Source organism: Budorcas taxicolor, chromosome 15 (assembly GCF_023091745.1).
Source record: "Budorcas taxicolor isolate Tak-1 chromosome 15, Takin1.1, whole genome shotgun sequence".
Taxonomy (NCBI): domain Eukaryota; kingdom Metazoa; phylum Chordata; class Mammalia; order Artiodactyla; family Bovidae; genus Budorcas; species Budorcas taxicolor.
The window spans coordinates 27,133,023-27,159,744 of NC_068924.1; the positions used below are offsets into that span (position 1 = coordinate 27,133,023).

Sequence of the window (26,722 nt, forward strand, 5' to 3'; positions counted from 1 at the left end):
TAAATTTTGTCAATATATCTGTTCTATTGCTTTAGGTAGGTAAACATCACAGGAGGTTATAAATTTCCTCTTTTTGGAGAATTTATATTTTGGGAAATTGAACTGAAACCATCCAAGCTGAGAGTCTAATGTTCAAAATGATAAACTGTGATTAAATGTGATATTGTCTTCATCTGGGCATCTAGAGAAATGGTGGAGAAGGAAAAGTAAATGAAGAAATCAGACTAAGGTATTTATTAAATAACAAAATGCTACCATAGGAGTTGTATATATTAAAAATCCTCTCCAAGCAACTTCCTATCATCCACTGATTAGAAACAAATTGACAGGCTTCCCTGGTGGCTCAGCGGTAAAGAATCTGCCTGCCAGTGCAGGGGACATGGGTTTGATCCCTGATCCAGGAAGATGCCACATGTCACGGAGCCACGCAGCCCGTGCACCACAGCTACCGAGCCCGTGCTCTGAGAGCCCAGAGCCGCCACCACTGAAGCCTGCACACCCACAGTCCAAGCTCCACAGGGAAGGCACCCCAACAAGAAGCCTGCACCCCGCAAACAGAGCAGCTCCTGCTCGCCACAGCTAGAGAAAAGCTTGGGCAGCAACAAAGACCCAGCACAGCCATGAATAAATTAAAAAAAAATTTTTTAAGGAACAAAATTGATAAAATACAAGCTGAATTAAGCTAGTCTGAACTAGTGAAGACTGGAGCTTGTCCTCAGTTAAGCTTAGACAGGTAAGGTCACTGAATGATGGCACCCAGGCTGAAAGGGGAAGGGAGAGGTAAGGGAACCAGGCACTGACACACACACACTGAAAAGTGGGGGTGAAAGCCACTCAGCTGTGTCCTGCTCCTTGCGGGCCCAGGGACTGTAGCCTGCCAGCCTCCTCTGTCTGCAGAATTCGCCAGGCCAGAATACCGAAGTGGATAGCTGTTCCCTTCTCCAGGGGCTCTCCCCAGCCCAGCGACTGAACCCCCGATTCTTTACCGTCTGAGCCACACCGCTAGATATAAAACAGATAATGAGTAAGAATCTGATGTTTAGCACTGGGACCTCTACTCATACTCTATAATGGCCTATATGGGGAAAGAATTAAAGAAAAAAAGAATGCATATGTGTATAACTGATTCACTTTGCTGTATACCTGAAACTAACACAACACTGTAAATCAACTATGCGCCAATAAAAAAATTTTTTTAAAGGACACTATCACATGGTCCACATTTTCTCTCTTACATTCCTGGGCTCCACTTGCCTTTCTTTCACTGATGTGTTTCTTGGCCGACAAACATAAAGACTGGTAGAAAGGTAAAGTAAACAAGATTGAGAAATCTCAAGACCCTCCAAAAACTGTCCAGTTTTTGAGTCTACTCAACTCAGAGAAATGCCTGTTCCATTTAGGAAACTCTCCTTTAAAAGTGGACATTTTCAGATACCACAGCCCAATGGTAAGGAACGCAGCCCTCCACACACTAACCTTCACGAGCCAATACTGGAATCCCAGAGAAATGCAACTTCAGCCAGCTATATAGAGAAATGGGTTTCAAGTTTAAAACACCCTTTAAAATAAAATGCAAGTACTCAATGAAAGGGTGCAAGTTTACAAGGAAAAAGATATAAATGACTATCATCCCCACCATATGGAAACCTGCTGTTACTCATACTGGCTTAAAGATCCTATTTTCCAGTCTCATTAGTGACTTTGAAACCTCATGAAGTTACTACTTCCTCCAGGAAAAAGAGTGAGTACATATCAGGTGAAATATCAGTTTCAGAGGAATAAAACTATGCTCAGTGAAAACAGGTAGCATCTTCTCAAGACAACAGGAAGAATGAGGAATACCTGAAAGAACAGGGAAACCTCCCTAATTCAGAAACAGCAATCTTGTAATCTGTCTGAGATGAAACTAAGTTTAAAAATCAAGTAAGCTCCGCTTTCTTTTACTAATATTTTTAGAGGATCTCTTAGATAACTGCATTAATAGAGAATTTAATGTTTCTACAATAGCATATTTGGAGCAAGTTTTCTAGTTTTCAGTTTTCTTACCAATTCTAACATAGAGATATTCACTAATGGAAGAGATTCATTTTCAAACTACAAAAGTCCACGGTACCACGAGCCCTAGTTCTATCATATTAACATTAAGAACTACTACCAATATTATAACTTGTAAAACTAAGCACCAAGTGGTTCAGAAATTAACCTTAAACTACAAAAGATAATAAGGAACGCTATGCAGGCCAGAACCTGAATGTTTCTTATAAACAGACAGTGGCAAGTTCAGAGTCAGTATCCTACAGACTCAACAGTGGTCAGTGCATTGACTCTGAGTCCAAACCATTTGAGTTTGAATCCAGCTAAGTCATTCACTAAAACTGGGAATTCTGGAGCAACCACCTTGATTTAATTATCTCTAAAGTGGGTATAGTAATATCTACTTCACAAACTGACAGAAGGATAAACAAGAGCATGTACTTTATGTAGTACATATTAAAAATCTTATTTTATATTATTTTTTGCTGCTTTTGATAACACAAAGTATCATAACCCCAAGAACATGATACTTACACAACCATCACATCTAAAATGGCCCTAGGAACAATGTTTAATCAACATCAGTCAGGATACCTGACACGGTATGCATGCCACTCATCCCCATTGTGGGGTTAGGATGAGGCAACAGGGGAATGAAAATGCATTCAGCAAGGAAGAATCATGATGCCACAATAAAGCAGAGGAGGAAGGAAGGGAGGGAGGGAGGGAGGGGAGCAGAAAGCAGAGGCTGATTAATGAGTAAATACAGTGTTCCTTGAACTTTGCTCAAGCTCAAGTACTTAGGTCTGTACTTTCGTTTAGAGTCAACTGCTAACACAGACATGCACACACTCATGCAGAGGACCAATGAATTAGAATACAGAACCCTCGCTTGTTCTTCGGCACAACTGGGTTACGATCTGTAAAAAATAGAATATAAAATGCAAAACCAGCATGACGTGAAACTAACAGAACTTTATTAAGTAAAGGTAAAGGAGAAGACTCAACGGATGCTTCTTATGGACTGTTAGTTTTGATCATAAATGGGCAGAGACTCCATTCCTAGCCAGAAGCAGAATCCAGTGAGCTCTACTATCAAGTGTTGTGGTCAACCTTGTGGGAGGACTGATTTGAAGTCTCTCCTAAGTACTCCACTCAAAGTGTACTCAAGACAAAGAAAGGCTCTTTATATTAAACAATGAAGGAGGGAAGTGAGTGAAAGTGGGAAATAATAAGAGAGAACAGAGTTAAAAGAATAGAACCCAAGATCTTCACAATGTGAAACAATGAAATGTAAAACACTTTGGTGGGGTAAGTACTGTTGTTTTTGCAAATACCAAGTATTTTGGTTCAGGCTATCCTAACCCCTCACCTGGAGACTGGATAAGAAAAATGCACAGTTGGCATTCTGTTCTGTTTTTTCCCCAAAAATGAAAACAGCAACTTTCACAGAAAAGCCTTTGTCTCAGATTAATCTTGTTATGGAACATTACACAATTACCATAAAGGAAAATGAACTGATTTGAAAGGAGTCCTAGCAAAACCATCAACAAGGGTAGACCAATGAATTCACTGAAAGAAAGAACCTGGAATTGTGTTCTTTTTATAAGCCTCAACACTGGATTATCATCCATAATTTACCACCACCCTGTCAAACCTACAGTGTTCCCTTTGGCACTTCTTCTATTATATTATAACACTGGCTTCCTACTGAAAGCAAAAGGATGAAAAATAATTATCTGGTAAACTAAATATTCTGACATACTGACATTTAATATAAGCCCGCTAGCTTTCTATTCACCAAAACTACTCTCCCATTGCACATCAATCAGAATCAATAAATCTGTATTGAATACTCAGGGTTGAGGGAGAGGATATATATATGTAGGGCACGTGCCAGTGTACAATCTATTCACAGCGATTGTGTGGGTCCTAAGCAACTGGTTTTTCTAGTGGTCATGTATGGATGTGAGAGTTGGACTATAAAGTTGAGGGCCAAAGCGCTGATGCTTTTGAACTGTGGTGTTAGAGAAGACTCTTGAGAGTCCCTTGGCCAGCGAGGAGATCAAACCAGTCCATCCTAAAGGAAATCAGTCCTGGATGTTCATTGGAAGGACTGATGCTGAAGCTGAAACTCCAATACTTAGGCCACCTGATGTGAAGAACTGACTCCCTGGAAAAGACCCTGATGCTGGGAATGATTGAAGGTGGGAGGAGAAGGGGACAACAGAGGATGAGATGGCTGGATGGCATCACTGACTCAACGGGCATGAGTTTGACTAAGCTCTGGGAGTTGGTGATGGACAGGGAAGCCTGGTGTGCTGCAGTCCATGGGGTCACAGAGTCAGACACGATGGAGCTACTGAACTAAGCAACATAATCTGTACAGCTCCTTGCACCCCCAGGACTCAAAATTATGTTCTGGTGTATCATAACAATTTTCAGACTATGAGAATTTTTCCTAGAAATTTAACTTTAGGCAAACTCTAAGAGTTTAGAATATGAGTTCAGTGTACTGTCACGTTGTTCAATCTTCCTCGCTAAAAAAACATACATACCTTCTTCTTTTCAATACTAATCTATCACTTATGGAAAACATTTTAGAAAGAAACATGTTTACAACATTGTAAAGCAGCTATACCCCAACAGAAAGAAAGATGTTTGGCAGACAGAAAACCCAGTTTTATAAGTTGGGAGGGAGAAAGACATTTTTTTAAAAAGCCTGACTTTGAAAAAAAATCCTGAACTATAATCATAAAAATTGGATTTATTCCAAAACAAGTAGAAAATGCAAACCTTAAAGCCTAAATGATTGCCAAAGGAAAATAAACTGACATTTACTGCTATGCACTTTTTTTTTTTTTCTGGTTTAATCCCTACAAAAGTCCCAAGAGGTAAGTAAATTATCGCATTTTACAGCTGAGGAATCTGAGGCTGAGAAAGGTTAAGTAACTGGCCTAACATTAAGCTAGAATTTTGAACCCAGTATTTTCTGACTCCAAACTCTCAATGTTTTCTACTTGCAAACTCATGTTAATAAAGAAGCAAAGGAAGAAAAGGCAAACCTATAAAAAACCAATTCACATTCTCTATGAGGAGTCAAAACCTGGGATTCAATTAAACACACTAAACATGTATGCAACATGCATACTTCCCCAAGAGCCTTTTCTACCGAAAATGACACTACGGTTTCTTTAAAAAGTATATCAATCTCGGAACTTCCCTGGTGGTCCAGTAGTTAAAACTCCACCATTTCAGTGCAAGGGGTTCAATCCCTAATCAAGGAACTAAGATCCCACATGCCATGAGGTGTAGTCAAAATATATGTGCATGTTTGTGTGTGTGTGTATGTATACACACACTTCAAGTTTCAGAATTACTTCAAAATCCTGTTGGCAAGGGGCTTAATTCTATACAGTTAACACACAAAGTAAGGAAATTAAAATGTTTGATTAAATAAACAAAAAACCAAATCCATCAAGTTGTTATGGCTTCTGAACAAGAAAACTTAATTACAAAAGGTTTAAATTTTTAGCAAAATTACTTTCCTGAAGCATGTTATTAGTCTGCAATTATACCAAGTCCACATAAAGCAACCCGAAAATAATCTATTCCAAAATCAGACCAACTAAGGGTAGGAAGACAAAGATATGAGTCAGTATTTTTAAGAAACTATAAAGGATAAAATCAAAATTTACTGTAGAAAATGTACCTTTACATAAACACCATAAGAGTCACAACTGCTTTATAGGCCATCAATCTTAGTATACGTATTGAAAATTTTATCCAACTGGATGTTCACCTACTCCTCAAGAATGTTTTATTCAGTTATTGTGTTTTAATGCTGAATCGGTACCACTTTTGTTTCTCAACTTCTAGGTCAGTATAATCAATCCTACAAAACTTTATTTGGGCTTCCCTGGTGACTCAGTGGTAAAGAATCTGCGTGCAGTGCAGGAAAAGCAGAAGATGCGGGTTCAATCCCTGGATCGGGAAGATCCCCTAGAGGAGGGCATGGCAACCCACTCCAGTATTCTTGCCTGGAGAACTAATTCCATGGACAGAGGAGCCTGGCGGGCTACAGTCCACAGTGTCTGGAAAAGTCAGACACAACTAAAGTGACTGAGCATGCATGCGTGCATGCAAAGCCCATAAACTGAAGATGCATTTGGGGGGGAAAATTTATATTAAAATCATGAAAATTTTAGAATAACACTAATGACAACAGCTGCTATTAGTTTATCCCCAAAGAGGCTGATTCTGGCTGCCCTGAGAAAAGGCCACACCGACATCAAGGGAACAGGGCAGAGAGGCTTCTACCATGGAAGCCCAGTCTCCAAAAGCCTCCTCCAGACAGGCTTCCCAATGGGACTGTTTAAGCACGCTTACATGAGTATTTACGGGTGTGTTATGATTACATTATTAATTCCAAGAGGTAGTTTTGGGTGAGTCATTGTTTTGTACCATTCAGAGAAGAATTTCTTTCCAATGTTACACAAAATTGAGAGTGGACTATTCCTAAGTGGTTATTTTCTACAGAAATTAAACAGAGAAAATTCTTGTTACCCAGAATCAGAAATTCTGTTGAGACTGGTGAGATTCACAAAGAATTCAACATCATTTATCAGCCACTTTTGGCACTGAGAGAAGCTATGGAGGCTTCATCCATACATAAAATTCTGAAAGGTATAACTGAACAACTACCACAGAATTAGGTTTCCTATTTCTGAAGATTAGAGAAGGAAGGAAAGAAAGGGAAGCAAAATAAGGCTACACTGCACTTGGAATTTACTCTTTCCCTTCCCCTTTCCTACAGTACACTCAGCATCCATACAGAACGTTTAGAGATTCTTCTCCACAACAGAATAATGGGATGGGAAATCTAACTTCTCCAGTCCTGGCGCAAAAACTCTGACAGGTGTGCCCTTCACAGAGAGAGCTGATAAACTAGAGACAAGAGGGCTAGGCTGCTATGTTCTCATGGGTACTAGAGGTGAAGTATGCAAGACCTGCTGAGAGAATGCCAAAACCTTAATTTTCTCTCCACCTAAACACCCTCTTCCTGTCCCCTGTGACACCACCAGGCGCTGTTTCAGCTTACTGTGGGACTCCTCTCTCTTCTCGGCTGGCTTATTGATTGGGTCATATGCCAACCATGCTCCCACTCCCTGTCCCCAAAGCCCCTGTCCTACTGAATTTTTCCTTTAAGTGTTTAAACACTATTCCTATGGAGGAATCTCAAGATTATCTAACCCCACTTCATTAAATTATATGAGTCAACCTGAAAAATGACTGCTATGTTTTTTAAAGAAATATATCTATATACTTCGGAGATGAAATCTGAAATCCCCGCTCACCCTGCCCCCTTTTCCAAGTTGAGGCTCTCTGTATAAGTTTTGTACTAAGATTGCAGATGTGTTGCAAATAGATTAGTCAGGCTAAACCACAATGAGGGGAGAAGGAGTAATGAAAAGGAAGGCTGAATGGGACTGTTTAAACATGCTTATATGAGTATTTACGGGTGTATTGTGATTACTTTATTAATTCCAAGAGATAGTTTTGGTGAGTCACTGTTCTGTACCATTCAGAGAAGAATTTCTTTCCACTGTTACACAAAATTGAGAGTGGACTATTCCTAAGTGGTTATTTTCTACAGAAATTAAACAGAGAAAATTCCTGTTACCCAGAATCAGAAATTCTGTTGAGACTGGTGAGATTCACAAAGAATTCAACATCACTTATCAGCCACTTCTTGGCACTGAGAGAAGCTATGGAGGCTTCATCCATACATAAAATTCTGAAAGGTATAACTGAACAACTACCATAGAATTAGGTTTCCTGCTTAGTAGTTTGACTGTCAATACAACCCCAATGTGGATATCTCTCAAATTCTTAAAGAACTTTCTTATGCTGTCAAGGGCCAAACAACATCATTTACTAAATTAGAGCAGAGTCAATGGCCTCTGTACAGGCCTATAGAAGAGCTAGAATCCTCACTATTCAATCAAACTTGAAAGAGTTAACTTTTCCAAAACTGTCTGTGGTCTAGCCTTATGTTTGAAAGCCTTTTATACTCTGTTCTGTGCTTAGTCACTCAGTCGTGTCCAACTCTTTGTGACCCCGTGGACTGTAGCCTGCCAAGCACCTCTGTGACCTATTTTTTCATCCTTGTTTAATGCTAAGCTGATACATTTGCTGTCCCTAAAGATGACCTGTACTTTCCTATCTTTCTTTCATTACCCTGTCTGGAATTCCGTCCCAAGTCTCTTCCCATATGTAAACAGAATCCTTCTCACAGCTCAATCCTAGCTCATCCTGGAAGCCCTTCTTCTCTATTACTGTCAACCAAAGGTTCTCTGTCCCTCCTCACAAATCCTGCAAAGGTCATTACCGAGATCACTCATTTGGATACTGAGTAATACAAAGCAGTCAATATTATATTTTCAATGGAAAAGATTTTGGAATGAGAAAAGCCCTTTAAAATCATTAAACTAGCAGGTGCCCAACTTTTTCATCATCAACAATTTTTGTTGTTATTTCACACCTTCCCCCAACCTTTGCTTATCATCACTCTTTGGCCTCTTAGTTCACATCTGAAGGTTGGGGGTTTTTTTTAACTGTCTACTAAACTACAACTTAGTAGAGCACCTGACCTGCCTCTTGAGAAATCTGTATGCAGGTCAGGAAGCAACAGTTAGAACTGGACATGGAACAACAGACTGGTTCCAAATAGGAAAAGGAGTACGTCAAGGCTGTATACTGTCACCCTGCTGATTTGACTTATATGCAGAGTACATCATGAGAAACGCTGGGCTGGAAGAAGCACAAGCTGGAATCAAGATTGCCGGGAGAAATATCAATAATCCCAGATATGCAGAAGACACCACCCTATGGCAGAAAGTGAAGAGGAACTAAAAAGCCTCTTGATGAAAGTGAAAGAGGAGAGTGAAAAAGTTGGCTTAAAGCTCAACATTCAGAAAACGAAGATCATGGCATCTGGTCCCATCACTTCACGGAAAATAGATGGGGAAACAGTGGCAACAAGTGTCAGACTTTATTTTTTGGGGCTCTAAAATCACTGCAGATGGTGACTGCAGCCCTGAAATTAAAAGACGCTTACTCCTTGGAAGAAAAGTTATGACCAACCTAGATAGCATATTCAAAAGCAGAGACATTACTTTGCTGACTAGGGTCCATTTAATCAAGGCTATGGTTTTTCCTGTGGTCATGTATGGATGTGAGAGTTGGACTGCGAAGAAGGCTGAGCGCCGAAGAATTGGTGCTTTTGAACTGTGGTGTTGGAGAAGACTCTTAAGGGTCCCTTGGACTGCAAGGAGATCCAACCAGTCCATTCTGAAGATGAGCCCTGGGATTTCTTTGGAAGGAATGATGCTAAAGCTGAAACTCCAGTACTTTGGCCACCTCATGCGAAGAGTTGACTCATTGGAAAAGACTCTGATGCTGGGAGGGATTGGGGGCAGGAGGAGAAGGGGACGACTGAGGATGAGATGGCTGGATGGCATCACTGACTCGATGGACGTGAGTTTGAGTGAACTCTGGGAGTTGGTGATGGACAGGGAGGCCTGGCATGCTGCGATTCATGGGGTCGCAAAGAGCTGGACACGACGGAGCGACTGAACTGAACTGAATTGAAACTACAATTATCAATAAACTAAGAGTTTACTTTTTTTTTAAAGGGTATTAAAGGCTTTTATCATAAACCAGAACTTCTTTATGTTCAACTCAGTTCTCACACAGAAAGGATATACAAGAGTTTGGGATTAACAGATACACACTACTATATAAAATAGACACTATATATAAAATAGATAACCAACAAGGATTTACTGTATAGCAGAGGGAACTATACTCAGTATCTTGTAATAACCTATGATGGAAAAGAATCTGAAAAAGAAATACACATGGTTTTCCCTGGTGGTTCGGCAGTAAAGAATCCAACTGCAATAGAAGAGACACGGGTTCACTTCCTGGGTTGGGAAGATCCCCTGGGGAAGGAAATGGCAACCCACTCCAGTATTCTTGCCTGACGAATCCCATGGACAGAGGAGCCTGATGGGCTACAGTCCACAGGGTCGCTCGAGTCAGACATGACTTAGCAACTAACCACCCCAACCGTGTGTGTGTGTATATATGTGTGTATATATATTTTTTTCACCTGAAACTAACACGGCATTGTAAATCACCTATATTTCAGCTAAAAATTTTAATTAATTTAAAAAAAAGACAGGATATAAAACACCAGTTGAAAACAAAGATACCTGATACTTTGGTTAACTCACACAGCTTAAACATGGTTAAAAATGCATAATTTCTCTCAGCTCTAAAAGAAAAAAACAGCTGCCAATGCTATTTACCAGATTTTGAGGAACCAAAATCAAGAGCCAATGACTTAGGCCAATCGCCTTATTTTTCCACAGGTAAGTGAAAACATACATTTCAAGAAGGAAAAGAGCAGCCTAAAGTCATAGAGGGAATGTTGCACTAGGCCTCTAGAATGAAATACAAGTCACTAGATTCTCAGTCCAGTGTTCTGTTTATTATATGATACTGACTGTTAAGGGCCTCATCTACACAAACAGAATGCAGATTATTTTAGGGAAGGATCCCTGCCCTACATATCTTTGTATCTTCCACTGACTCTTCTATATCACTGAAGTTACAATGACTTCTTAGTCACTCAAAAAACAAAAAGTGAAAAAAGCCTAAAGTGAAGTCACTCGGTTGTGTCCAACTCTTTGCAACCCCATGGACTATGGTCTACCAGGTTCCTCCGTCCATGGGATTTCCCAGGCAAGAATACTGGAGTAGGTAGCCATTTCCTTCTCCACGGGATCTTCCCAACCCAGGGATCAAACCCAGGTCTCCTGCACTGCGGGAGACTCTACCATCTGAGCCACCAGAGAAGCCCGTCACTAATGATATCTAATCAACTAATAGATAATGATCTAATCATTTCAACTCTTAAGTAATTTAAATGCTAAAAACGAAGCAATAAAACATTTAGAAGATAATATTAGAGGTTATTCTCATGACTTTATGTCATAAACAAGACAGAAAGCACTAATCATAAAGGAAAATACTACTAAATTTCATTACCTTAAAATTAAGAACTTGTTTATCAAAAGATACCATGAAGAGTGAAAAGTCAAGTCTCAAAAAGGAAAAAAGATCTGTTTCAGGTACAAACAAAAAAAGGGCTCATATCCAAAATATATAAAGAACCATCACAGCCAAGAGAAAAAAGACAAAAATAACCAAACAGAAAAATCTACAAGAGACTCAGACATCGTAAATGACCGATAAACTCATGAAGAGGTGCTCCTATTATTAATCAAGGAAATACAAACTAAAGCCACAGTGAGATACCACAACATTCCCATTATACTAGCCAAAGTTTTTAAGCCTGACAATAACAAGTGTTGAAGAAGATGCAGAGCAACAGGAACTCTCCTATATTGTTGGTGAGAATATGAACTACTACAACTATCTCAGAAAGAAGCCGGACAGTATCTACTAAGCGGAAAATAAGGCAATCTCATGACCTAGTTAGTAATAACTCCATTTCTGGGTATTTGTCCCAAAGAAACGATGATATGCATCAGCATACATACATGAGAATGTGCTTCCCAGCAAATTCAAAATAGCTACTAACCAGGAACAACTTGAAATGTCCACCAACAGTACAATGAATAAACTGTGATACAGTCATGCAATGGAATACTACACAGTAAAAGAATCAAACACTGCTATAAACAGAGCGATATACACAAAATCTAAAATGGGATGAAAGAAGCATACATATTTTGTAATTCCAATTACATAAAGCCAGAAACTAGGAAAACTACACTGTGCAAAGATGCACATTTAGGAGGCAAAACCATGAAAAAAATATGAGTATCAAAAGTTAACATGTTTACTGGAAGCAGTACACAAGAAACTGGTTTCTGACATGCTAGGAACGTTCTATTTCTTGATCTGTGTGTTGTACACATGAATATTTGTATTATAGCAGTTCATAAAGCTGTCAGTTCTTGTGTGTACTTTTCAGTATGTCTATTTTCTTTTCCTTCCACAAATATAGGTTTTAAAAGAGCTAAGCATAGGCTAAGTACATAGTAAGCACCCAGCAGAACAATATTGTAAGATTTCTTTTTAAGGCAAAATACTCTTGAATTGACATGACACACCCTGGGAGAATCAAAGTACATGTGAGCATGAAGCAGTCACATACAAAGCAAAAGTGTTTGACTCCTGACTGAATATGTCAATATCCCATGGAAAATAAACTGGTTGTATAGCTCCTTTACAGCTAAAGGAGGTAGACCCTATTAAAGTCCATATGTGAGAAAGTACACAGTTCTTGCAGGCGGATAATATGGATTTCAATGTTAGCTACTTGGCCTTGAGCAAATTGCTTAATCTCTCCCAATCTCAGTTCCTCCATCTGTCAAAGTAAGAAAATACTTGACTACCTGGGTAAAGCATATCATGAAGTTCAAATAAAACAATGTTTGTAAAGGCACTTCCTGAGTGGTAATATACAAAATATATGGTTTTATTAAGCTATTGCACAATATTGTTTTCAGTCAGTTCAGTTCAGTCGCTCTGTCGTGTCTGACTCTTTGCGACCCCATGAATTGCAGCATGCCAGGCCTCCCTGTCCATCAGCAACTCCTGGAGTTCACTCAGACTCACGTCCATTGAGTCAGTGATGCCGTCCAGCCATCTCATCCTCTGTCGTTCCCTTCTCCTCCTGCCCCCAATCCCTCCCAGCATCAGAGTCTTTTCCAATGAGTCAACTCTTCGCATGAGGTGGCCAAAGTACTGGAGTTTCAGCTTTAGCATCATTCCTTCCAAAGAAATCCCAGGGCTGATCTCCTTCAGAATGGACTGGTTGGATCTCCTTGCAGTCCAAGGGACTCTAAAGAGTCTTCTCCAATACCACAGTTCAAAAGCATCAATTCTTCGGCGCTCAGCCTTCTTCACAGTCCAACTCTCACATCCATACATGACCACTGGGAAAACCATAGCCTTGATTAAATGGACCCTAGTCGGCAAAGTAATGCTTTTTAATATGCTATCTAGGTTGGTCATAACTTTTCTTCCAAGGAGTAAACATCTTTTAATTTCATGGCTGCAGTCACCATCTGCAGTGATTTTGGAGCCTCCCAAAATAAAGTCTGACACTGTTTCCACTGTTTCCCCATCTATTTCCCATGAAGTGATGGGACCGGATGCCATAATCTTTGTTTTCTGAATGTTGAGCTTTAAGCCAACTTTTTCACTCTCCACTTTCACTTTCATCAAGAGCCTTTTTAGTTCCTCTTCACTTTCTGCTGTAAGGGTGAGGTATGGGTAAATCAAACATAAAGAAGAAAATATCATGGAATCAAAAATGAGTACTTCATACCCTACCTTTCATTGAGGATGTAGGAAAAGAGGATGCCTCTAAGTTGGCATAAAACACGAGAGGACAGGAGAAGAAGGATGGAATCCCAGATAATGTGAAACCTGAATAGCACCTTAGAGAAAACCTGCAGCTGATACCTAAATACAACAGTATTCACTAATTCTGACCAAACCACAATTTCAAAAGAGAACACCACTCATTAAATACCACTGACCGAGTCCTTAAACATTATCTTCGATGGCAGGAATTGATCTTTTAGAAGCTTTAGATGTAACACAAATAGAACAGGAAGGAAAGAACCCCCTGCCAGTACAATCAACTCCAATCCTCAGAAAGTAGGCAAATGTTGCTGGGAAGAAGGCAAGAAGAAAAAGAAATGCTGGGACCATATTGTCCAGAGGACAGCAGTTTTGAAAATGTGAAAGACTGGATTAGTATACATTTTAAAGGAAATGAGTCAATCACAGAATTTCAGAAATGGAATGGACACTAGCCATCATAATAGAAGTCCTAATTTTACAAATGGAAACATATGATGCCTCAAAAGAATGCAAAGACAAACCACAGACTGGGAAAAAATATTTGCAAAGACTCAGCTGACAAAGGACTGTTATCTAAAACACACACCCACAAAGAACTCTTCAAACTCAACAATTTTTTAAAAATCTGATTTAAAAGTGGGCTGAAGACCTCACCAAAGAAGACACACAAATGGCAAATAACCATGTGAAAAGACACTCTATGTAACATGTCATCAGGAAAACGCAAATTAAAACAGCAATGAATTATCACTACACACCAATTAAAGTGGCAAAAGTCCAGAACACAGACAACATCAAATGCTGACAAGGATGTGAAGCAGCAGGAACTCTTTTTCATTGCTGATGGGAATGCAAAATGGTACAGCCAACTTTGGAAGACAGTTTGGCAGTTTTTACAAAACTAAACATAGTCTTACTATACAATCAACAATCATGCTTCTTGGTATTCACCCAAATCAGTTAAAAATTTAGATCCACACAAAAAAAACTGCACACGGGTGGTTACAGCAGCCTTATTCCCAACTGCCAAAACTTGGAAGCAACCAAGATGTCCATCAGCGGGTAAATGGATAAGTAAATTGTGGTGTATCTATACAGTAGAATATTAGTAATAAAAAGAAATGAGCTATCAAGCCATAAAAGACATGGAGGAAACTTAAACACATATTGCGAAGTGCAAGAAGCCAATATAAACAGGCTACTTACGCCTTTATTCCAATTATATGACATTCTGGAAAAGGCAAAATTATGGAGATAATAAAATGATCTGTAGTTGTTGGAGTTAGGGAGAGGGAGCAATAAATAGGTGGGTCCAGAGGATTTTTAGGGCAGTGAAACTATTCTGCATGATACAATCTATAATGCTGAATACAAGCCATTGTATGTTTGTCCAAACCCATAGAACACACAACACCAAGAGGAATCTCTACAAAGTAAACCATGGAGCTTTGGGCAATAATGATGTGTCAATGTAAGTTCATCAACTATAACAAATGTATCACTCTGGTGGGGGATATTGATAGTGGGAGAGGCAATTCATGCGCTGGGATAAAAGGCTATAGGAAATATCTATAGAATCTTCCACTCAGTCATGCTTTAAACTCAAAACTGCTCTAAAAAATAAAGTCTATTAAAACACTTTAATTAAAGTCTATTAAACAGAAAAAAAGAAAAAACAACAACAACAAAAAAACAGTTCAAAGAGCAGAACTGACCTACTGAAGGTCACAGTAAGGGGCAGTTTTACTACTAAATAACTACAAAGCAAATTCAAAAAACAAAGTTCCCATAATAAAGTTCAGACTTATTCACAATTAACAAAGCTCATTAGAAATCAAAATCTCCCCCTCTCCTCTTCTCCTTTCACTACTGAAGCTAAGAAATCAAGTTTTTATAACAGACTGCAAAATGTTGATTTTAGCCCCTTTAGGGCCAAATTCTCATTCATTCTGACTCTGTTCACTACTAAGAAATAAAGCTTGACTTTAGGGAAGCCAAAAGCAAAATCCTGCAGTTACAAAACTTTCTAAATGATAATGGCAGATACTGGAAATGACATTTTCAAAAAATCTGATACTTTTAACCATTGAGGTTCAAAGTGGAAAGTGTATCAGGAAAATTAATATTCTTTTTTTTTTTAAGGAATCTTAATACTCTTGAAGCTGCTCAATAGGTGATCAAATGGGGTAAGAATGAAGCTAATTTAATTGGGAGATTATATTAATTGTCTATTGACATCCTTTTAAGAATGAGAAACTACTAAAAAGACGGAGGTAAACTTTAGACTTTAGGTTTGGACAAATTCAGAAACTGTAAGTAATTGTGAATAATAATTATTAAGAGTCACAATTACAAGACTAAACAAATAGAACAGGTTAAAAAAAAAAAAAACACACCTGAAATCACTGGAACAGTATTTTAAACGATTTTTTTCTCTTCCCTTAATAATCCTTTCAAAGAATAAAGAGAAACTTGCTATTTTGAATCTAAGTGGTACAGCAGTTTCCAGTAGGCACACATCAAACCAATTAAACAGAAGCCTCATATGCCCCACACAATTTCAGGAGCAGTGAAACTGTAGATCAGTGGCCTTATGTAAAGGCACAGTGACGTAAATTCCATCTCCCTTGACACAAGATAGGGGTTGGATTAAGAAGCCTGCAGGAATTTCATATCACATTTCCATTCTTCAGGACTCTTTCATTTGTATTATTTTGCTGTGACCTTGCTCTCCAGAGACATACATTACCAGGACAAGACACATAATCTCTATTAACCTGAAACTACTCTACTAATAGGGCTTTAGGCCTAGCAGAACCGAAGGCCAATGTTGCTTCTTCTTTCCTCAATATGAAATAAAACTACTTTTTCCAGAAGGTACATGGATAGTACTATTGATATTGAACATTGTGTTCAATATTAGAAAAAGAAATCATTGTTAACTAACGGCAGGACTACAAAACAAAATCACTTCCTGCCCCTGTATTTTCCTTAATAAAAGAGACTACAAAACAAGTGTTTACTGATACTACTGAACCATAAGGGGTGACACTACTTCTACTTGAAAGGGAAGGAAAATTCAAAGTGACACCTTCCCCCAAAGAAAAGCCCCATCTCAACCACATCAATTACTACAAGTCCTAAAACAAAAACAAATACACAAAAAAGAAAAACAACCTCCCAAACCAGAGGCCTGACTACATGAGCCAGATGAAACCATATATTCGTTTGTTCAGAAAAAGTAAGTCTAAGAGCCAACTTGGCCAGTTCTCCCAAAGCACACACCCTTGAGAAGAGCCTGGGTCATTCCCGGTCATTTGGGCAGTTTCTCCACAAGAAGATCGAGCACACTGCGTGTGTAGTGAAAAATAAACATTAAACCTCCAGAACTATTTGCACAGAAGAAAAATGGGATCAATCCGGGTTGAGAAGGAGTGGTGCTTATCAAAGGCTAACCACGTAGTATGAGTCTGCTCAATCTCCTTGGTAAAGAGCAAATGGACAGAACCCACTCCTCACCCAGAATTTTCCAAACATTAACCAATGCCCATAGCAGCCTATTAAGGTAAATAAGGTTTTGCAAATAGGGAGATATGTCCTGAGGATACCAAAAAGAGAGGACCAGGCCCCTGGGCCAACGTCCTCTGTGCTTTGAACTTGGTATACAGACTACTCAAAAAAAAAAAAAAGACTGCCCGAGGCCTGCTTACCACTTCAGTATAGAAAGCGGCTCTCAACTCTCAATTTCATATATAACAGACTATGTTTTAAGATACAAAGTCTATATCAAAGGTGGCAGGGTTGCTTTGCTTATCACTTTGTCAATTCTCAAAAATTTCAGTAATTAGTAAGGAAGATTTTCTGCCTATATATATATATATATATATATATATATATGGTGACTATAACATTTCTCAAGTCTCACTGAATAGTATACTGAAGATCTGTGCATTCCCCAGTATGCAAATTTAAAAAACCTATTTTGTAGGTTAAAGCATCAAAGATCATTATTTAATAACCCAACAAGGAAGCACCAAGGGGAAGCCCCATATCATACCACAAAAAGACAAAAATCCCAGTTGATAAGCTCACTCTTTTTTTCCTTCAGCCCATATCTCCAACTTCTGGGCACTAATTAATCCTTAGGAACCAAATGGCCAGCAGGACCTTCACAGCCTCCACTAAGCAGAGAGAAAAGGTTCTCAGGGCAGAGTGCAGAGTTTCATCTGCCTGTGAGCATGTAAACCACACTCATCAACTAGAGTTGCCTCAGATATCAGGCAAAGTAACACACACCATCCCTATGTCAAAGGCATCATGGAAAAAAGCAAGTATCTCCTCTGAGGCAGATTAAGAAGAAATGAATTAAAATTTCGTTGATAATCACATGGCCCAAATTAGTCTCTCATAATTGTCAGTGAGATTCTTATCAGACTGTGCAGAGCAAGATGAGGAATGTAAAACGGTATAAATGTAAATAAGTTATATACAAATAGAAACTGCCACTTTCATCGGCAAGTAGCTAAAAGAATATTTCAGCTGAAAAGCCAAGTCTATTTTGTTCAGACGTAAACACAGAAATGAAATACATAAGATGATCTGTTTGAAGGGTTGATAAAAGCACCTTTTACTATAAAATTTTAAAAGGGGGGTGGAGTTCCTTCTTGACAGAAATGCCAGCTTTAACCATTGGCCGGCTAGAGAAAACACAAATGACACCTAAGATAACTGGTATAAGCTACAGTATATGTTTGTTTTTAAAATAACTCTTTAAAAGAACTCTAGTGCAACTCCAAAGTCAGTCATTCTTACTAGCAGTCTTAAAAAAAAAAAAGCATTATCAACATTGGCTCTATAAACATTAATTACCCATGCTCATTTCTGACATGTGCCTCTCTCCCCTAAAGACTATTAAATACAGCCACTTCAGCATGTAAGGGGATTTCCCTTGCGGCTTAGCTGGTAAAGAATCTGCCTGCAATGTGGGAAACTTGGGTTCAATCCCTGGGTTGGGAAGATTCCTCGAGAAGGGAAAGGCTACCCACTCTAGTATTCTGGCCCGGAGAATTCCATGGGCTGTATAATCCGTGGGTTCACAAAGAGTAGAACACGACTAAGCAACTTTCGCTTTCACTCAGTGTGTAAGGACGGACTACCCTGGAAGATAAACAGGGCTTCTATAACGCTTCATAACACTAAACTGATGTAAGGCTGCAATGTCCCCATGGACTCATCTGGCGACACTACCAAAGTCAAAGTTTCAGTATTTTCCAGTCACCTAGGCTGAAACATGGTCTTAGAAATCATCTAACACAGTTGTTTTCAAACTGTTTAAAAAAACTATGGAGTCCTTCCTCCTTTAAAAAGAAAAAAAGTTCCCGTCAGATATCCTTCTACCTTCTTTTTGCCTCATCCTACTAAAAAGATACAAAATCACCCATCAATAATAACAGATACAGGAAAAGACTTGCAGGTCAAGTCACTGCACCCCACATGTCCACTCTGTGCCCAGTCGAAACAGCTTTCCCCACATTTCTGTTCTTATTCACAAGCAAACCAGGAGGCTACTCTACAGAATCCTGGGACTCCAGGTAAATAGAGCTTGGGAAAAAAAAAAAAAATCACTGATCTGGTTCAATCTTTCACTTTACAATTTAAAGCAAAATGAGAGGCAGTATGGGATAACTAAAAAGGAGACCATGGAAGAAACGTCAGTTCTGTTCCAAGCCCTTGCTAGGTATGTGACCTTGAGCAAATCTCTTAAACTCTTTAAACTTCCTCATTATAAAATGGGAGTAATCATATCTTTGCCCAGTATTTTTTGCAAAATCGTTTTGTGAACAGCAAAGCACTGCTCTGTGCACCATGACATATGGTAAATGCTCACTAACGCATGACTAAACAACGATGACCTCTGAGCTTGTCCGCTGTTGATGTGCTGAAAGGGAAAAAAAGCCCACATGGGGCTGAATTATAACTTGAGGGCATGTACACTGCTCAGCACCCAACCATTAATTTTTTACAGTTAAGAATGTCCCCAAGCAATCCATGGTTGAACTCCAGGTCAAATGTAAATACAATCCGATGAAACAATCTAACCTACAAACTGTACACTAATAAAGGACTGTTTGGGTACATCTCTGCTATGAGCCTTATATTTGGGTGCGGGCCATTTAGTACTCGGGCTTCTCTCTGGTCACTGAATGCCCCACTCATAAGTTTAAAATGAGTCACTGCCATTTCAACTGCTTAAAGGGTAAGAAGGAAACAGTGAGTTTAAGAAGCCAGATAAAAAGAAGGATGGAGAAAATAAAGCCAGAGATAGCATTAAAACGGAGCATGAATGGGAAGAAAATGTGTGTCTGTGTGTGTGTGTGTCTGTGTGTGTGTGTGCGTGTGTGTGTGTGTGTGTGTATTATTCAAAGAATTTCTAAGAGCAATGGAAAGGTTCTTCTCACCAGAAAAAAAAAGTTGGAAAATACTACCAATGTAATTCTTTTTTCAGAACACAAAAATTACATTTTACAAGTTGTGTTTATAAACTCATGCATATTCATAAAATGATTCATTTGGTAGGAACATATAGTCATCCAGAAGCAGTGAAAAAGCTACAGTTTTAAATGTTCATCTAGACTTAAAGGTTATAGTAGCATTTCTGGAAAACATATTACTCATCACTGCTCTAACTATACATCTCTGTATAGAAAACATGGAAAACAGGGTGGACTGGTAGTACACAAGTTTGTCACTGACAATGGTTAAAAAAGTCAAACCACATGAGAAAAGAGCATGGAACTCTGTTACCAGCTGCATAGTTCATCATCCTGGAAATTTCACATCACAGACCGTAAGCACACGGACTACTTTCAGGGAAGGCTGTTTTCTGGCAGCCTGACTCACCCTACCCCATCTTCAGTGTCCAAACATGTGACGAGACAATGCAAAAATTAAGCAATAGGTCAATAATGCAACCAAATTAGAGCAAAGCAAGGTAAACTGATCTGGTAATTGATGGGTATGTCATTCCTAAGTTCTGAGTAATTCTCCTCTTATTTCAATGAAGACAGCACACTACACACATGCAACCTGAATGTACAGGATGCTATTACCGATAATAATATCAACTAAAATTTAGAGAATTTACTGTTTAGAAAGCACAAATATTAAAGAACTGAAACCCAAAGAAAGGAAATGACTTCCCTAAAATTATGAAGACACTAAGAAATTAATGGTAGGACTCAAAGTCAAGGGCTATGACTCTAAATTCTGTAATTCTCCTTAAACTATTTTTCATTTATCAACATGAAATCTTTCATTCATGAAACCTTTCATTCACTCATTCATGAAACCTCTGATTCACTCATTCATTCATTCCTTTATCTAGTGAAGAAATATTTATTCAATATCTGTATGTTGCACTATTCTCTTTCTAAGGAAACAAAAAGCATACGCCTGCTTTAGGCGGTAAGGAAGTGTATGTTGCAACCTAGCATAATGGCCCAGGAGAGATTAACCTGTTAAAAAAAGATGCCAGGGTAGGAAGTGGCAAACAGAAATGGATATGTGGCACAATAGGAACACAAATGAGGAAGCCCTTAACTCTTCCTATAGAGAGCAAGAGAGAGGCCCACAGGGAGTCCTAATGCTGCCTGAATCTTGGACCATGAAAGAAGTCCAGCCAGCAGATAGAGGAGAGAGGGGACATGTCAGAAACACCACAATGGGCAAAGGCATAAAGGCCAGAAAATTCATACATAATATCGTGAGGGAAGCAGCTCAGCACGTGTGTGTCTGTGGGTCCTCAGGTGCGTCCCATTCTTTGTGACCCCATGGACTGTAGCCCCCCAGGCTCCTCTGTCCTTGGAATTTTTCAGGCAAGAATACTGGGGTGGGTTGCCATACTCAAGGGGATCTCCCCAACTCAGGGACAGAACTTGCCTCTCCTGCATCTCCTGCATGGGCAGGCAGATTCTTCACCTCTATACCATCAGCTCAGCATGACTGTGAGCCATATCAGGCACCACTAGCAAAGAAAATGGAAAATAGGCAAGGGCCATGGCAATCAACACCAAGCTCACTGATGGAATGCTAAGGAAAATGGGCTTTGTTTTACTGGAAATAGAAGACAGTGAAGGTGAGTAACATGCTGAGACACAGGCTTTAAAAAGATCACACTAGTTTTAGTGTAGCGGATGGAACTGAGGGATTCAAGGCCAGAAACAAGCAAATCAGTTAAAACTCTACTGCAGTGGTACAAAAATTGAGTGCACATATTAAGGCAGTAAGGAGAATGAAGAACAGGTAACACATTAGAGATCTAATTTAGAAACAGAATCTTAAAATTTAGTGACCTGCAAGAAGCGGCCAGGCAAGGCTTCAGAAATAATCTAGGCTAACTCTCAGATTTCTGGCTTATACTTTTGATGAAGAAGTTGTCTTAGTTAGATAAATAATGAGTTCCACTTTAGATAACTTAATTAAGTCTGTGATATCTATGGAGCATAAGGTCAAGATGTCCAGGATACAGGTAGAAACTGGGCCTTAAAACTCAGACGACATACAGGATTTATCAGTCATTTGGGAGTAAGTTGCTCTTGAAGACATGGATCTATTGCCGGTTAGCCTGGAAAGAATATAGAGACAGGAGACGAAGAAGAGAACATTAAGGAACTCTACGAAGAAGAGCGGAATATGAGGGGACATACACTGAAATGATATTTCTGTAAAGTATTCTGCATTTGGTAATGTGTAGTTTTCAAAGGTCTCTTAAGAAGCACACACCTGATGACCCAGTAATTTCACATGAAAGAGTTTAAGGAAGGAATCAGAAATCCTGACAGTGGTTCAGGCAAAAAAAAGTTCATCATAGGATTATTTATAATAGCAACAGAATGAAAATATTTGGGGGCTTCATAAAAAGACAGATTTATTATAAAGCAAAACATGGATACAGAAAGGAAAAAGTAAAAGCTTAATGAGCTAATAAGGTGACCGTTCTTTAACTGACACCTGGGTCAAGAAGGCTGCCAGCCGGCCCAATCATAACCCTTCTCTGTCCTCCAAAGTGCCCACTACTCTGCCCACTACTCCTGACGATCACTGTCACAGTAGTGGGTACTTCGTATCTGCTCCTTGTCTCCCAACAGTTTAATTACTCAAATGTGCATTTCTAGACAATATTGTTTAATTTGGCAAAATATTTTAAATATATAAGAGAGGAATGGTCAAGTACATTGTAGTACATTCATATAATGAGTGTTAAAGCTATTTAAAATTATATTCATAGATAATTTTCAGTGATACAAAAAAAAATTCACATTGGTTGAAAAGAGCAGGACACAGCCCCTATATTCAGTTAACTATGTAAAATTAAAATGCACAGAATAAAAAAAGAAAAGGGTATAAAACATAACAAAATGTTAGGGGAAGTTATATACGGGGAACAATATCACTTGTGTTTTTTGCTTTCTTCTTTAGCCTTCCTTTTTGCATGTACCAAATTAAATAATGTTCATGGATTACTTTTTTCTTCTTTTTAAATGAACTCTTTTTTTAGCATATCTCACTGAGGCTCTACTTTGCAAATCCTGAATGACTAATAATGCTGAACATCTCTTCCAGTACTTATGCGCCATCTGCATATCCTTGTCAGTCAAATGTCTCTTCATGTCTTTTGTCATTTACTAATTGGATTGCTTTTTACTACTGAGTTGTAGAGTTCTTTATATATTGTAGACACTAGTCTTTGTTGGATATGTGGTTCACAAACATTTTCTCCCAGTCTGTAGTTTCTTTGCTTTCTTTTTTTTTCTTTCTTCCCAGTCTTTTCTTTCTTTTTTTTTTTTTTTTGGACAGTCTTTAGCAGAGCAAAAGTTTTTTGGTTTTCATGAAATCCAATTTGTCAAATTTTCTTTTCATGAATTCTGCTTTTGATATCAAGTCTGAGAAGTCATTGCCTAGCTCTAGATTCCAAAGTTTTCTCCTGTTCTTTCCCTAAGTTTTTTAGTATTATCCTTACATTTAAATCTGTGATCCATTTTGAGCTAATTTTTACATAATATATGAAGTTTAAGGCAAAGTTCCTTTTTTTGCTTATGATGTCCAATTGGTTCAGCATCATTACTGAAAATGCTTTCTTTCCTCTATTGAACTGCTTCTGTATATTTGTCAAAAATCAGTTGGGCAATGGGTAACAGGTACAGTGTTTCTTTCTTAGGTGATAAAAATGTTCTAGAATTAGATAGTTCTAGAATTAGATAGTGGTGAATGTTGTACAACTCAGTGAATATACTAAAAATCACTGAACTGTACACTTTAAAAGGGAAGATTTTTCTGGTTTGTGAGTTATACCTCAATTTAAAAAAACAACCCACTAAAGATAGAGGTATAGGTTCCTCTTCTATAATTCCTGGTTCTCTACTCTTTCCACTGATCTATGTCTGTCCCTCCTCCAATACCACACAAACTTAATTACTATGTAAGAAGTCCTGAAATCAGATACTGACTCTTCCTAGTTTTTCTTCATATATAGCTAATCCAGTTCTTCTGTCTTTCCACAGATATTTTATAATAATCTTGTCTATGTCTACAAAAAAAAATCTTGCCAAAGTTTTATAGGAATTGTAGTAAACTTGTATGTCAATTTGAGAAGAACTGACATCTTTATTGTGCTGAGCTTTCCAATCCATAAACACAGTATGTCTCTTCATTTATATAGAACTTTGATGTCTCATCAGATTTTGTAGTTTTCAGCATAGAAGCTTTATTAGATATAGAGTTAAGCATTATTTTTAATTTGAGAAACTGTAAATGATATTGTATTTACTTAGTCCTTTAGTAAACTAAACACGTTCTCTATTAGTATAGAGAAGTGCAACTGATTTTTGTGTGTTTAACTTATATCTTGTGACCCTGCTAACACACATATTATCTCTAGGAATCTATCAGTAGATTGTTTTCTACATAGCCAATCATGACATCGGTAGATACAAAGATTTTATTTCTTCCTTTGTGCCCAATATGTTCTTTATTTCTTTTTCTTGCCTTACTGCACTAGGTAGAACTTCCAGCAATATGCTGAATAAGAGTAATGAGAACAGACATCCTTGACTTATTCCCAGTCTTAGGAGAAAAGCACTCCATTTTCACTATTAAATACAATGGTAGATGTAGTTTTTTGTATAAGTTTTCTATCAAGTTGAGAAAGCTGTGCTCAAAAAGGCTGGATCCTTCTAAGACTGTATATATATAAAAGAGCCTGCAACTCATCAAGGGAAAGGCAGCTACTTATTTCTCTCTCTCCCTCTCTTATGTGTATATAGCCAAATAGCACCCTATTAACTTCACAAGGCAAACCATGTACTGTCTAAGCAATCCAGTCTATGGTAAATTATCTACTCTTGACTCTTTACCAATGCTAATTAAATTCAACCATGCTGTTTCCTATCAGGCATTTCCTACCAGCATAGCCTTGTCATAAAGATAAGATAATAACTTTCTGTTTTAAACTGGTAACCTAGATAACTTGAAAAATTAGATTATTAAATATAGTAATGGCAGAAACTATGCCACGCACTGCTTATATTCCTACTGTGCCTTGTAAGAGCCAGAAATAAATAAAGCTACTGATTTAAGTCACTATTTTACGGCATCATTATATAGTTTTTGAAAAAAAAAAAAAAGGTCAAATGTTTCAACCTCTTCAGTATGAATTATCATACACTACATCACCATTTAAGTATGCTAGATATTTACAACCTATAGAGAAACAGAGTTTGTTTTCCACTTCTCAAATATCTCATCCAAATAGTAGAAATGCGTTTCTTTTTCACATTTGGTAACAGGAGGCTAGCTGAAAAGGAGAAAAAGCCCCTTTCAACAACTAAAGTCTTAAGACAGAGCAAAAATAATAAAAAAAAAATTACTTGTCTACTTTTTGTAGATTCCTTAGGAATCTTTCCATAGACTAATATTCTATTAATAGTCTGAAGCATTTAAAATATTCTCTCTCTCATGGCTATCATAAAGTGAGGTGGGGATGGCTCAAAATGAGCAGACTGGCCTCTACTCAGGGAGTGTGTGTGTGTGTGTGTATCCCTTACGCTTTGTACAGACAAGCTATAAAATAAAAAAATAAATGTACACAAAGTCAGGTCCACGTTACAAAACTTCTTACAGTCATTGTTTATTCTGGAAGTCAGACTAAGCCACAAATTAAAGCATTTTTCAAAGACTGTATTTTCAAGCCACTAACTTAGAAATGTTGCATTATATAAAAGTACTCACCCTGTATATGTCAATATGACTGAAAGCAATAAGTATCTATCATTTCAAGTAGGAGAGAAGTTATAAATTCCCACCCCAGTGCCAATAACTAGTTAAGTGCTTACTCTTAGTTTGAGTTCTTCTAGGCCTAGAACCCCACTGACCCACAGTAATACGCTAAATAAACAATGGGCCTAAAGCTTTACTAGTTCTTAGCCACCAAAAAGAAAAAAGAAAAAGCTGTATCTACTCCCCAAGTTTCATTTTACTTCTAACTGGAACACAAACAAAAGCCAAAAGGTAAATTCAAAACAGGGAAGGGAGCAGGGAATGGCTTTGAGCAACCAAAAAAACTCAGAAAGTTCACGTAACTAAACTCATGCATTATATTTTACATAAAAATTATTATTACATTTCATTTCCACCTCACAGCATATTAAAAGAGGAAAAGCAGAAAAGTGAACCAGGAGAGAAAAATATCTGTTAGAGTATCAGTGAGGAAAGAGACAGCAGAAGTATTACAAAACAGAATTCAACAAAACGTTTAGTTCATTCAATTAGTGGGAAAGAGTCCTATACACTTTTAGCACAAAATATCATGTTCATAGTGATGAACCTAAGTTATCAAATAAACTTAAATTATACTCAGTATGTTCTTTTTTTTTTTAAACAAAATATCAAATATACATATTAGGAAAGTGTCACTATTAAGATCATGAGTTAAACAGATCTTTAGATTAAATCATGTACTTCTGGCTCTGTAACCTTAGACAAGTTACTTAAATTTGCTAAGACTCAGTTTCCTTATATGTAAAATGGAGCTAATAAAACATACCTTACTGAGTTGTTGTCTGGTACTAAGAGCAGGGATCACAATACAGTGTGGAAAATTCTGAAAGAGATGGGAATACCAGACCACCTGACCTGCCTCTTGAGAAAGATTTTATTTCTT

General features: G+C 38.1%; 1 protein-coding gene across 3 annotated transcripts in view; it reads right to left on the bottom strand.

The window, feature by feature from the left end:
- The window catches only part of SIK3 (SIK family kinase 3), a 261,453-nt gene that overhangs the window by 160,673 nt on the left and 74,058 nt on the right, over positions 1-26,722 (bottom strand). The window lies entirely within an intron of this gene.